Raw genomic sequence first — 14,447 nt, 5'->3', positions numbered from 1 at the left:
AACTTTCTGTAGAGTATAGAATATCGATGGATAGACTACTTTCTGTAGAAAATTAAATATCAATCGATAGTTCGTTTTACTTTCTGTAGAGTAAAGAATATCTATTGATAGCTAGCTTTACTTTCCGTAGAGTAAAGAATATCTATCGATAGTTGACTCTACTTTATTTAGAGTAAAGAATATCTATCGATACTTAGCTATACTCTCTGTAAAGTAAAGAATATCTAGGGATAGTTAGCTCTACTTTCTATATAGTAAAGATAATCTTCTCAAAATATGTATGCGTAATTCTATTGATGACCATTAAACTTATTGATTGCACTATTTGCTAATCGTTTTAATTACGCATTTTAACGGCGTATTTCGCTGCGTCAAAAGTCAAGTTGACATAACCCAAAGTTGTGATTTCCGCTTTGGCTAAATGCCAAATTAAAAAATTTACAATTGCGAATATATTTGCTTGTTTTGTTGATTTTTACAGTTAAAAACTTACTACAAAGTGCATGTCAACTTCATAAAGTGCAATTTAATTATTTATACGCTGGCTAAAAGCCGTAATTACGTGTTTTTGTTTTCGTCAAGCTAAGTAAATTGAACCTCTGCTCGCCAATTTAAAACTCATATTAATTAATTTTAGTAAACATCCGTTACTTTAATTAATAATAAACCAAAATTGATCAAATCAGATGAGGTTGTCAGAAAAAGTATTTTCCACAGATACATATTTATGGAAATTGATTTAGGTAGGAAATTAATATACAATTTGACAACTCAATCAACGTGCTTTTTAATTAAGAATTTAGCATAGGCGCAGGCAGTTTTAATTAATAAATTAAAAAATAAAACGTGATTTGTAAATTTCTTGATTTTGCTCAATAACAATAAAGCATGGAATGCAGCGAAATTTACTGTCAACCTGCATTAGTCATGATCCAGTTTTATTCCCTGAATTTGTGGATGCAATTAATCTGAGACGTTTGTTTAAATTCACTTTTCTCACATATCTGCCAAAGCCAAATGTCGACAAGGGTATTCAATTTTCAGCGTGCCGAAGACATCCTTACTTTTCGCTTATAATTAATGTGAACTCTTTTCCCTTTCCTTACATAGTAAACTTTCTACAAGTTAAACCAAATTAAGCTATCTAAATTTATTTCTTTATGTGTAACTAGACCTATCTTAATGAACCCCTATCAAATTCAGTTTCAATCAGTCACAATTGCAACGGCTGCTTGCACAACTCAAGGGTTGCCCATCAAGTTTTTTACGTGCCTTGGGTGTCAAGATTGTTCCAGTTGCTCTTGTTCCTGTTGTTGTTGCTCCAAATACTGATAAGTCTTGACACCTTGTTGTGCACACCCACACTCGGGGCAGCTGCCAGTTGAGGCAACAAATTGCAAATTGTTGTCTCCACTTGAAATGACTTCCTTGCCTGCTCGTAATTGAATTAAACGCAACGTGCACTGCATAATAAATCAAATTGCAATTACACATTTACACCGGTCAGGGTAAACATTTGCTTGCTACTCAATACAAAAGTGGTTCGTAGTCATAACTCTGACAGTGTTTGAATCCTGCTGCTGAGTTTTGTTGACAAAATTCAGATTCAGACGGTACAAACCTGGCTTCAAGTATATATACCATAATATATTGTAAAGTACAGCGGAACCTTAACCTGAATCGAACCATATTTGACACGAGAAATAGTTGTTAATGCTTAAAACAATCATTTTTCTTTCTATACATCATGGTAACGATTCTAACGAGAAGCAGCTGTATGATATAGTAGTCCGATCCGACCGGTTCCGACTAGGTAATGCCTGCAAAAGAAAGACGGATCTATGATAAGTGTCACGACGATAGCTTAAAAATTGACTACACTCGAAACAGACAGAGGGACATGAGTATATATAAACTCGGCTGTTGATGCTGATCTAGAACATATATACTTTATTGGGTCGAAAATGTCTCCTTCTATGCGTTATACATTTCATGCAGAAGGTAAATCGACAAATAGAAATATGTAAATTGATATCAAAATACTTAAATACTGCAATCACACATCTAATTTTGACAAATTAAAATTTATTATAAATTTTTTACAATTGTAACAATAACATTAATGTATATTTCTTTTATTTCTCGTTTCAGGTAGGTCAATTCCATCAGCTTAATTAAATTAGCGCTTAGCTTTATGCGTATGTATACAACATATTTGATAATATATACATACATATGTATAAAATACATATTTACCGTGTAATTATCTGCACAAACTGAATGACATTGTTCGAGAGGCATTGCATGTTGCTGTTGCGATACGTTTACAATAATCCGTTTTGAACAATGCCGACATTGTTTAGCTTACTTAGCAGCAGACAAAACAAAATGCCATAATTGATATTTTATCATGTTGCTGGGCGTATTAAATATACTATATAATACGTCAGTAATTGTGTGGGCAGTCGAAAAGTGAGAACAAAGAAAAGGATTGCGAAAATAAACCCCAAATGCAGTCAACGACTTTACAAAGCTATTATCTTTAATGCGTTTCCATAGTACTTTTAACAAATTCTCGTTATTTAATTTAATTATGAAGCTAAGCAAACATTTGGCCAGCTGCCACACCAAAACCTCAAACTCAACTTTATACAGAATGTAACAATTTGGCTAAAATATGTTTGCTGAACTAACATAGAAAAAGCCAGCCACTGTGTCAAGTGTGTGTGTGTGTGTAGTTGTGAGTGTATGTGTGTGTGCCCTGTGGTCAGCCTTGGACCACACCTTTTGCGGACAACACTGGAATGCCTTTTAGTGTGTCCACATAGCACACATGCAGTATTATCATCAGTGTTGTTCTTTTAGGACACAGTTTTAAAAGAGAGAAAAATAATATTGTAAAGCATGTATTTTATATGTTTTTATATATATTTAATTATATATATATTTAATTGTATATACTACATTCAATATATATTTAATAGTTATATATTTTCAAGATATATTATTTTATATATTTTTATATATATATAACAAATGTATTTTTTTGTAATATAATGTTTAACAAGGTATGTCCCCCACAAATTTGGTTTATTTACGATTTAATTTATTACACTTTAAGAATAGACAAAAGTAGACTTCAAAAGAATCTCATACATCTCCTACAAAATAAGTTTAATAATTTGTTGAGCTAGTTTGAGCCACTCCTGAATCATTTTTGTGCCAGTTTTAATGTTTCTCTTACGACCTTACCTCTAAAACCAACAATTCATAATGATTTTATGATGACAAAGAATGTTAAGTTTTCAATTAAGCAATTCGACTGCTAATTGAAAGAGTAACTCGTTGCCACATCTACATGGACACAAAAGCAATGCACATGCAGATACAAATACAAATTCATACATATTCATATACACATGGACACATGCTCAGTTCTGGGAACTGGCGCTGGGAAATATGTAACTGGTGACTTTTAACATGGAGGAGAGTCCTACATGCTGCGAACTTGTCCACCCTTGTCCATGACTTTTGTTTGCACTGCTGTCAATATTTTATAATGGCATGTGCCAAATTATGGTATGCATACTATGTGTGTGTGTGTGGTGTGCGGTGCTTGTGTGTGTGAGTGTGTGTTTGGGTTTTGTGCGTCTGTGTGCAACAGTTTGTAGCTGGCATGCGGGCAGCTTTATCCTGGTTGCCTTTGTTTGCTTATCACTCGGCTTGGCCAACTGCAGGGTTCTTGTTTATTTGCAGGGAACATACACAAGTGAAATATATGTGGGAACATGCTACTCTATATATATGAAGTGTATACGAGGGTTGGCTAAGAAGTTGTCCAAATTGCCCAGAAATCGCAATCTGTTTTGTTTGCAGTACGTTCTGCTCAGTTAGGAGTTTCTCAATATGTTATTTATATATATTGAATATCTTATTCTTAATAACCAGAGAATAGATTTTATAGATTTGTTTCTCTTCATTTCCTCTCTATGAACACAATTTAATCAGGTGCTAAGTTATTGTTGTTAATCATGAATACATGTTTGTAATTTATGTTTTAATAAACTGTCCCTTAACCCTTTATCGATACATTGTATATAAATCGATAGAGCCTCAAACCCTTTTTCGACACATGATATATTCAACGATCGAACCTTAACCCTCTATCGGAACATTCGTCGATCGACCCTCGAACCCGTTGGCTTTGTTAAAATATTTGTCAGTCCGTATTTGTTTGTGTGTGTGCGATAGAGCTCTGTGCATTTTATGCGCTTAATTAAATGCCATGTAATTTAATTGAACCTTTGGCATAATTAAGTGCTTAAATTAATTTGTCGTTGACTTTTCACGTTTTACGTTTTGCGTTTATTATAAATTGCGCATACGCCCCGTTTCATTGCAATACGCTGCGCTGCCTTTCATATGCATTCGACTTTTAATTGCACATTTTTCAATTAAAACTATAAAAAACTTGCGCAAAAAAACGCCCCACAATTTTGAGGGTGGTCTCAGCGGAATCTCTCGGAGAATATCTCGAAGTGTGTTTGTGTCTGTGTGTGTGTGTGTGAGTGTGTGTTTGATGTAGATTTGTTTATGCGCTGCCATTGTTTAATTGAATTTGCTGCGCTGTAACAAATGTCAAACAAATAAATATAGAAAAACCGCCGGATATAAATGTTTTAATTGTGTGTGACGACAAATTACACTAACTGGTTGAGACACGAGCGCTCGACTGGAAGATGCGCTCTGCCTTATTTATTGAATAATTTTTATATTTGTTGTTGATTCTTAGGAAATGTTCAGAATATTTTCTAATATATATGTCTTAACTATTTCTGATTGCAAATATGTTATATTAAAAAAGCCTTAAACGAACTTCAGATTAATGGGCATATATTGTTGGCTTTACTCGCTCGCCTAATGCTGCCCATCAAATATATATATCTATGTTATATATAGCATATCTTAGGTATTATCCGTGCAACCCTATTTGCTTGTAAAGGGTATACAAAAACTAAATAATATGACTAAAAAGCGCACAAAAAGTTCGGAAGTGCAGTTGTTGTAATCACTTTTAAGCGCTCCCTTTTGCTGTTTGGTTTTTTGCTTTTGGTAATCGCGTCTTTTTATTTTATTTTTTTGCTGCTGTTTTTCAAGTATTCTCAATTAATTTGGTGCACAATAAATCACGAGAACTGTTGCCACTGAATTTATTTATTTTATTTTCCAACATTGTTTTCTGTTTTCATGAAAAGTTTTCAAATTGATAAATGCTTGCAAAAAGAACTTGCAATAGTTGAATATAACATTTAAAATGTTTTTTAAAATGAAGCGTATATTTTTGTTTAAATATGTACGAAACTTTTCATAAATGAGAAATTTGCTTGATTTTTCTTCTTTATGACGGAAACTGCACAAAAAAATTTAAATAAAAGGTCGTCGGTTTGCTTAACAATACCCTGTAAACAGTTCTACAGTCTTATTGAATTACACAAGCGATTGAAATGTGCTTATTAAAATATTCTCTGAATTGTTAAATCAATTAGTCAAAGATATTTGTATTTAATGTCTATGGTATTAATTTCAATAGCTGCAAACATGCTTTTCAATTATTGATGAGAATCTGTAATAAAACTTTGATAGCTTTAGGTCTTGGTCTACAGTAAATGTAGATGATAATAATCATGAATATATTTTGGCTCATGATTCGCAGCATCGTACACCACCTGCCGCTAGACTACACACATTTGTTTGCGAAGCTCTTTTTATTCTGGCTTTTCTTTATATATTTTATGGATATGAAAGGAATTGTAATAATATTCCTCTTGTTGCTGCAGCGAGCCAAACAAAACATCAACGTAAATATTTTTGAAAGCCAACTGTGCAGACGACAAAAAAGTGAATGCAGAATGTCATTAAATGCTCGACTGGTTGCGCCCCCCCCCCACAGTAGGAAAAACCATGTTTGGGGCGAATTCGCATATGGAGGCGGCTGACTCATGTTTTCTTTTACCATTGGCTTTTTCCATGTTAGCAAAATGTTCTAGCCAACGGGATGCAGGCAACAGGCAATTGTATAGTACTCCATATGCATGCATATAGCTAAAACACGCCCACACAACTGGCACAGCTTTTTATTCCGTCTCTGTGCATCTGCATTTCTATCAAACGTCTGTCTGGCTGTCTGTCAGACTGTCTGGCGGTCTGGCGGTCTGTCTATCGTCTGTGTGCTCTGTCGCTTGCACTTCCTTCTTTACTGTCAGTTTCGAACAGGAAATTTTAAGCACGGAAATCATGCGCAAGCGACAACGACTATGACAAAAACAACTACAACGACAACAATTGTTACAACAGCAACTACAACAACAACTTAGTTGACATGTTTGTTAGTTTTTCGCATTGTTTTCAGCAGCATTCACTTAATATTCGCACTGTCACGTTGGCAAACTTAAAGCTTTGGGCAAACAAAGCACGCAAAAGTTGCCGAAAATCCTTCATTTGCCACAAAACATCAGGGTTAATACCTAACATGCACACATTGTGCTTAACACCCGCGCCATTTTCCACATGCCGCATGCCACGCGATGCCGCTCGCCTTTTAATTAGCAAGCGCTTCACAAGTTCTTCTTCAATCAAGCTGAAAAAGCTTACAAAGTGCGGAAATCGTTAGAACGCTGTTTCATTTTCGTGGCAACTTCAAAAAGTCAATACAAATTGCATAAAGAAATTAAATTAGTTAAGTTTTATTTTAGGGAATGTCCCTAATACTGTGTAAGTACCAGTGTTGAGAAGCCAGCGATTGCATATCGAACTTATCGATAGATAACAATTTTTATTAACTTTCATTCATTACCAATAGCTTTTGAACAGAAGATCTTTTAAGTAGGTGATTTAAGCTAAGATTGAAATACTTCTATAAAAACAGTAATGAAAACTATTTTTCTTGTTTTGATTGTTATACAACACTGATAGGCTCATACTGAAGCTCAATGTATAGGTAAAAAGAAGAAACTTTTTATTTACCATCTGATCGTCCACAAATTCATTTCCAAAGATCTCTGTTCAATTTCATTTGAGGGGTGTTTCGCACTTTTCGGAAAATCCATCCCACCTTGATGGAAATGAGGGTCAAAGATATGGTGGGTAAAATTTCGAGTTCTTTTCCTCAACTAATAGAATATTAAATGATATATATCTTCTAGTATTTATAGAATTTTACGTTTTTTTATAAAAACGTAAATTTTAACGATATTGTTGTAATAATTTATACTATTAGTAATATTTATAATATACTGTTACTTTAAGTCTTGGTATTTTTTTTATATATAATTTACTTTATTTATTATTATTATTATTCTTACTATGGTGGTAATATTCGTTAATATTCCTTTCATTATTATTTTTATTCATATAAATATTATTCTCATTATTATTATTATTAATGATTATATTTAGCTCGAAAATTCACTTAATGGTAATGTTGTAAAATATTAGATCCTATTAACCCAAAAAAAAAACCAAAACTCGTTAGTAAATGGAATATTATAATGGCAGTGAAACACTTTAATTAATTGCTTTAGTTGCAGCAAAGTACTTAAGACTACCAAAGAGCAAAAAAGCAAAGTAAAAAAGATGGTTGATCAGTGCGCATATTCTGATTGTGCAGTGGAATGTGGCAACAAAATGTTGCAGGGCCCGAAAAGTACTTAGTGCAAATTGTGTGTGAGTTTTGCTTTGCTTTGCATTTTCAATGTAATTTGCACATTTACTTTTGCTGCCTTTTAAGTACGTTAAATGTTTTTCAGTTAACTTTTTGTGCAACAGAAACTGCAGAGCTGCCACATTATGTTGCATGGCTGTGTTTAAAGTGCGGCTGGCGACACTTTAAAGGCAACAGCTTGACAACGGTATCGTCATCCTTGGGGCGACAGCAGCTGGTCGCAAGTCAATTTGCTTGCCATGCCACTTGCCACAGGCTTGTTTTCATCTCTTTGTGGTCTGTTGCAACATGCAACATGAAAATGGCGGCAGCTGCCAACTGCCAACTGGCAACTGCCAGCCACTTGCCTTTTGCGTGTACTGAAAGAAGGCGGCTAACAGTATTTCCGGCGCTTTGGATTTTCGGCTATCGCATAGGCAAATGAGTTGCAACGCGCGCTGCCACAATGCCAATTTAAATGTATAATTGCCACAAAGCAAACAAAATGCTGATTACGCTGAGAGAGAGGTAGAGAGAAAGAGAGAGGGAGAGAGAGAGAGGTAGCCCGCGTAATAAGCTTTGCGTGAGTTGCATAGCTGCAATTTGGTTATGGCATGACTTAAAGACGTTCATTAGAAAGAGTTTAGCAGGCAACTTTTTGTTGTACGGAACCACAAAAGGGCCACAAAACGAAAAAAAAAGCAGAGAAAAAAAAGCACGCTAACAACGGGAACCGACTGGGCGTATACTTAATGCGAGGGATGCTGCTGTTGCTGCGGCTGCTTGTTGAGTGTTTTCTCCCCTTTAATGCCCTTGCAGAGGGTTTTTTAATTTTGTGATAAAGTTCGTCAAGCCATCAAGGAGACATCTCTGTTATATATAAATTCCCGATCAGCACATATCAGACATAGTCTGCCTGTCAGTCACGTGAGCTGATAAAGCTGGCAAAGATTCTTCCTTTTCAGATATCACTTTTATCTCGCATCTGTCGTATGTCTGCAAGGGTATTTCTTTTTCGACACCCTAAAGTTAACTTCTTCATTATATTTTCCCCCTTTTTGCATATCGCATTCATTCATCATATGACATAAAGGAACGCTGCTGCGCGCTCTGCAGCCACTTAGTCTAGACTTTAGACAAGTGTTACACTCGCTACCATTCACACACATAACCTCACACACACACACGCACACATTGTATCTTGTATCTTTATCTCATTGAGAATCTCATTTAGCTTGCCCCCTCATCTGCAATTGCAGCCATTTTATGCAGTTTTTTTTCATTCCACCCAGGTGAGCTTTCCCAATTTTTCGCAGCTGCAAGGCGAATGCGTCACGTATTTGATTGAAATTCCATTTGATTATTGATGCTGATGATGTTCAGCCTGATGACAGCTGGCCTCAACTTTGCACTTTACTTTTGTAATTCTCAGCTGTCTCTGTGGCACTTCCTCTCTGTGGATTTCGTATCGATTCTATTTTTATATATTTTACAGTGCCAAAGCTGTCACATCTGGTGCGTTGGCATACTTGCAATGCTCACTGTGACAGCGCGTGTGTATGCCACAACTTGGCATAAAAAAATCTTTAATCTTTAAAAATCTCCAGATAATAATCTAGTGGTATTCCCTCAATCTAACATCGTGGATGACACATTTTTAATAATTATTAATTATATTAATATTAAATAAAAAAATTTATTTTAGAAAATTTTAATTCTAAAACTAAATGCAAATTGTAACATTTATGAATAGTTTACAGCTTAAGTAAACAATTTTTAGATTTTGAGCAACTCAATTTTGGTGAATGTAAAATTCGTCAAATCTTTTATTCAAAAGCGAACTTTCAGTTAAATGCAATACATAATATTAAATCGATTGCATTGTATGTAAATGCACCCAGGAAGCTATTGCAATAGCTGCTGCTGTTGTTTTTCCATATTACCAGCTCTGTGCGTGCAGCTGGTTGTGATTATGTTAATTTCCATCAGGCTGCGCATATGTGTTGTCCTGGCAGTGACAGGGTTTAGGACTTAATCGGATTTTCTAGACAAACAAACGAACAACAACATGTCTTTGGCTGCAGGACATGGCTTAGAGAGGTCAAAACAAAGGCTTAAATGGTTGCTGTTGCCGTAATTAAGGCGAGCATATTAAATATATGTATACATGAACGTATCTTAAAGATATTTAGCTAGCTTGTCGTTATATTATTAGCCATAATTCGTGATTGATAGCATCGATTTAGCTTGCTGTGCACTTGAGTTAAAAGTTTATTTGCCATTTGCAGGCAATGTGCAGGCGAGTGACGTCAAAAGCCGATTGGCAAATGCGTGTTGTTGTTTGTTGTGCTCAGTAGTTGTTGTTGTTGAAGTTGTTTGCAGTTGTTGCTCTTGTTGTTGGCTATGCAATTTAAGTGTCATAAGCAGCAGCAGCAGCAATCGAGCCAAGTGCCCAAGTTGATAAATGCGAGTTTGTAAAGATTTGCAGTTAAGCAAAGCGTTTAAGTTCGCTTGCACTGAAAATGATCAATAAATTTTCAATAAATTCCCTTGTAATTAGCTGTGTGTAATTAAGTGTGTACCTCAGAATGCAATTACGCTTTCAATTGTGCCAGCTGTTTGTGGTCGCAGGCGCTCAAAAATTAAATGCCAGCGCAAGAGTCCTTGTATCCTGGCACTTGGCCACGCTTAACCTCAGCCAGTTGTGTGTGCGAGTGTGCGTGTGTGTATTTGTGTGTGGGCGTGCCTGTGGCTAAGTGTCGCCAAGTCTAATTAGCTTCATAATTGGGGCCGACATTCGGCTTTGGCTGACAGTCGTGCAATTAAAATTCCTTTGCCACTACTCAACCGCATGCCCCAAAGGCGCTAAGCACACAAGCTCCCAGGCATATACGACTGGCTAGATACTCTACTTTCAGTAGCTACCCAGCTTAAGTTTTCTTTTCTCCTATTTAAGCAGCAGCTGCCAGTTTGCATTTTTTCCAGCCAATTCGTTATGTTGCCCGACTGCAACAGTAAGCGCTTCAGTGCATTTGCACTTGCGTCATGTGGCACGTGGCTGGCCAGGGGCTGCTATTATTAGCTGCATTGATTTGGCTACCCCATTCAAAAGCTGCTGCCATTGTCCTGGGAATTTCAGCAGGGCGTGCAGAACCGCTTCGATAATTGGCTGGCTCTATAATGATGCAACTGGACAGCTGTTTGCATTTTCAATTTATTTACGCAACTTGAAAGCCTAACAAGCCCTGGTTATTTATTTTAATATTTCTAGATTTTCTCATTTTTATATTTTTTATTTTCATTCACAGACTTGTTTAAAAGGGAAGTGAAAATTATATGAGTTCGATTTAATGTAACGCAAGAACAAGCCAAGGCTTCAATTGCTTTATACAAGAAGATAGATTGAGTTCTAATTGAAAGCTTTGGAAAGTCATTTACTTTGATTTAAACATTTTTTTTTCAATATTGAGGTTATTTCAGATATCATCCTAAGCTGAGATTAAAATGAGATATGTGAAGAGATATATGTAATTTAAAAAAAAATATCCGAAATCTTAAATGATTAGTTCAAAGTCTTCTAAATAAAATTCTAAATTTGATTCTTGATGTTTAGAGTATCATGACTCTAGTAATCTATCTGTTCAATATCTTTACTGTAGCACTAAAAGGCGAACTCCCACGAATATAAAATCCAAATTCGAAGTCTCTCAACTGTCTGATAGTCATAGAGGACAATGTGGAAAAGCTCTTGTGTACTTTGTGAATAGAGTATAAATAGATGCGAATTTAATCTAGATAAAATACATTTTGCAATTATATTAGGTAATTTATATACTGAGTGAAAAGGTTCTCTAAAACATATTATAATTAATTTAATGAGTACAGATAATAGAAGCACAAATCTAATATAAAAAGAGATTTGTCGACACATGTTAATTTAATTATATGTTCCAACTTATTATATGCAATATTCTATCTAATTAATTAACGAGCTGATAATAAAAAGTTTTTTTTTTGTTTATTTTGCAGTTGCAACAATTTGTGGAACTCGGCAGCATTTGCATGCAGATTTAATAATGGTAAGTTGTTGAACGGGCTGGCCAAGAACAAAGCAGAGCTGATAAATTGCCCAAATGTGTTGCATGTCCACGCTGTCTGTCTGGCTTTTGTTTCCTTTATCCCCTGTCTTGTGTCGCTGACATATGGCTAATTAATTTCTTGCCCAATTGACGTGTGTCAATTAGTTGGCCCGGTTCACGGGTTCACGTAAAGTTAACATAGGAAATTGGGGGAATTCGGAAAGTCAATTAATATATTGCTTAACAGAATAGTTTGAGCGAAACTTTGTTTAACATGCGATAAAACATTTAAAAATAATTATAATAAATGTCAACTAAATCTAAGGTAATGTGCGGCATTACAAGCCCAATGACATTGATTTAAGTTATTGCCAAATGATGTAAATTTATTCGAGTAAATCACAATAACTCATTGTTGGGTAACTAGAGAACTGGTTCTCTTCCACTCTTATCAGATATTTATAATTCAAATAGCTTTGAGACTCCCCTTGCCCCTTTAAAAAAACATCGCCTTTCGCGATTTTCATGACCTTTAGTAACTCAAGGTCTATTGTAAGATATTCATTCATTTATCATATCGAGAGTTGTATATTTGTTACAACTACATTGTGTTTTGCTTTATTTGATTAGCGCTCTCTTTCATGCGGTCTCTCACTTGTTATAGCCCTCTTTTAAATGTCGCCTTTCTATGCGATTTTCATGATTTCAAGCACTGCCCATACAAATTAACCTCCCATTGATGAATCGTTCTGCTTATGCAGACATCTACAGTAACTAAGCTTGTGTAAATTTGTTTATAGGGTTTAATTATAAGTAATAGATAGATTAAAAGCTCTTGATAGATTAAAAGATGAAATCAATTGCAAATATTTGTGAGTAGAAAGATTTGCTTGGAAATTGTGCGGCTCAAGTTTGCGCATTTGTCTATTAAACTTGACGTATTAGCAGACCGCATTAATCTTCGTTGTCCTTGTCGCTTTTTTTCAAGCCATTTGCTTGTCTTCCTCTTCTTCTTCTGTAGTAGCTTGGTCTTGTTCGGCTCGGCTTAAATGGCGTTAAATGAATGTTCACAATGTGCGCCAAAAGCGATTAATTTGAGAATATGTGTAGCTGCTTGCTTCCGGGGAGGAGGAGGAGAATGAGGCGGCTGAAAAGGAGGCCCTTTTGGGCGTGGCAACATCCAAACGACAGCAAATGTCGCTTCTTGTATGCCTGACTGTCTGCCTGGCCCATCCTGTTGGAAGGCGTGCGAGAAGCAATTTATCTTTGGCATTTTGCTGTTGCTCCTGTTGCGGCTTGTGCTCGTTCTTCTGCTTCTTGCTCCGTTTTTGCTCCTGGCCAGCAGTTACTCTTCCATCTGCTTTGGCTGTTGTTTTCCCTCTTTGCTTGCTTCGCAAATTATGCGAGTCGCGCATTTTTGTGTTGCATACTTTTGTGCGCTCGCCTTTCCTCATCGCACACACACACGCACACGTACACTAACGCGCCCACGCACACATATAGTCAGCGCATACCAAAAATTAATATACTGACATACCTTCAGTGGCATGTGGAGCAACCGCTTAGCGCATCCTCTCGACAGCTGCCCTTGTAATGAAGTCAAAATGAACGCATTTTTCCCTAGCAGAAGAGTAACAGCAAAATATTTTCTGCAAATTAGTGTTACCAGCTGGTCGTTAGTATTTTAATTGAAAAACAGTATTTAAATGCTTTAAATTGCCTATGAAAATCTCAGCTGCAAATCAGTCCAAAAATAATTATACAATTTTGTTATATTTTGATTAGGTGGGCAATCCATAAAAATGTATCACAACATATAGGGATACATATTTTTTTAAACTTTTGAATAATTTTAGAATTAATTTTAAAACATTTTTAAATTGTGTTTAGAGACAGAGGGAATATGGTATTTCCCAAAAGTATTTATTAAGCGTACTCTTTATACTTTATGTATATTCTTTAAAATAATATTGTAGGCCTTCTTAATATAATTTTTGTATATTTTTTTAAATTATCTTTAAATTGGTACGATTCCCGAAAAGTATACTGCAATGTTATAAGAATTCATTGATTATTTACACAGTATGTTAAAAATTTAAAAAAGTTTTAATTTATTTTATGCCATTTTCTTTATTCAATTAATATTTGAAAATCTTCAATCTTCAGGTGTGTAATAAAAACACTTTAAATATTATAGTATATCAAATATAGTATATCAAAGTACATTAAAGAGAACAACTCGACAATGTTACATAGCTCTATATTTATTCTTCACTATAATTCCCTTTATTGGTATTGTGGCAGCCAATGTTTTTTTTAATTTTTCTACTCAAGCTAATTTGCATTTGTCAATCCATTGGGAATATGTGGTCACACTGTCGTGCACAAATGGCTTAATTGACTCCAGTGTGCGCTTCAGCTGATTGCGAAGGCCACGCCGTTTGCCTCCCTGGAGGCATGCAGCTATTGCTGGCACTGCCACGCCTCATGTCGCGCGTGTGTGTGTGTTACGCTTGGTGTACGCCAGCGCTTTGCTGAATTTATGTTTTCCGATTCATTTCACTTAACAGTTACAGGCACACACACACACACACACACACCCACACGCATTGCTTTGCGTGCTTTTGTGTGGAAACTGATTTGTGTAGCATAATTTCTGATCTGCATTT

General features: G+C 35.5%; 1 protein-coding gene across 1 annotated transcript in view; it reads left to right on the top strand.

Moving 5' to 3' along the window:
* The window catches only part of LOC135437934 (uncharacterized), a 63,434-nt gene that overhangs the window by 21,159 nt on the left and 27,828 nt on the right, over window positions 1–14,447 (top strand). The window contains exon 2 of the mRNA XM_064696038.1: window positions 11,729–11,778. The gene's annotated coding sequence lies outside the window, so the exon portion shown is untranslated. The remainder of the gene's footprint in view (window positions 1–11,728; window positions 11,779–14,447) is intronic.

The sequence above is a fragment of the Drosophila montana genome, unplaced genomic scaffold (assembly GCF_035044405.1).
Source record: "Drosophila montana isolate Dmon_TW-CO22-7 unplaced genomic scaffold, ASM3504440v1 contig_3833_1, whole genome shotgun sequence".
Classification (NCBI taxonomy): domain Eukaryota; kingdom Metazoa; phylum Arthropoda; class Insecta; order Diptera; family Drosophilidae; genus Drosophila; species Drosophila montana.
This window is presented reverse-complemented; position numbering and strand designations above follow the sequence as displayed.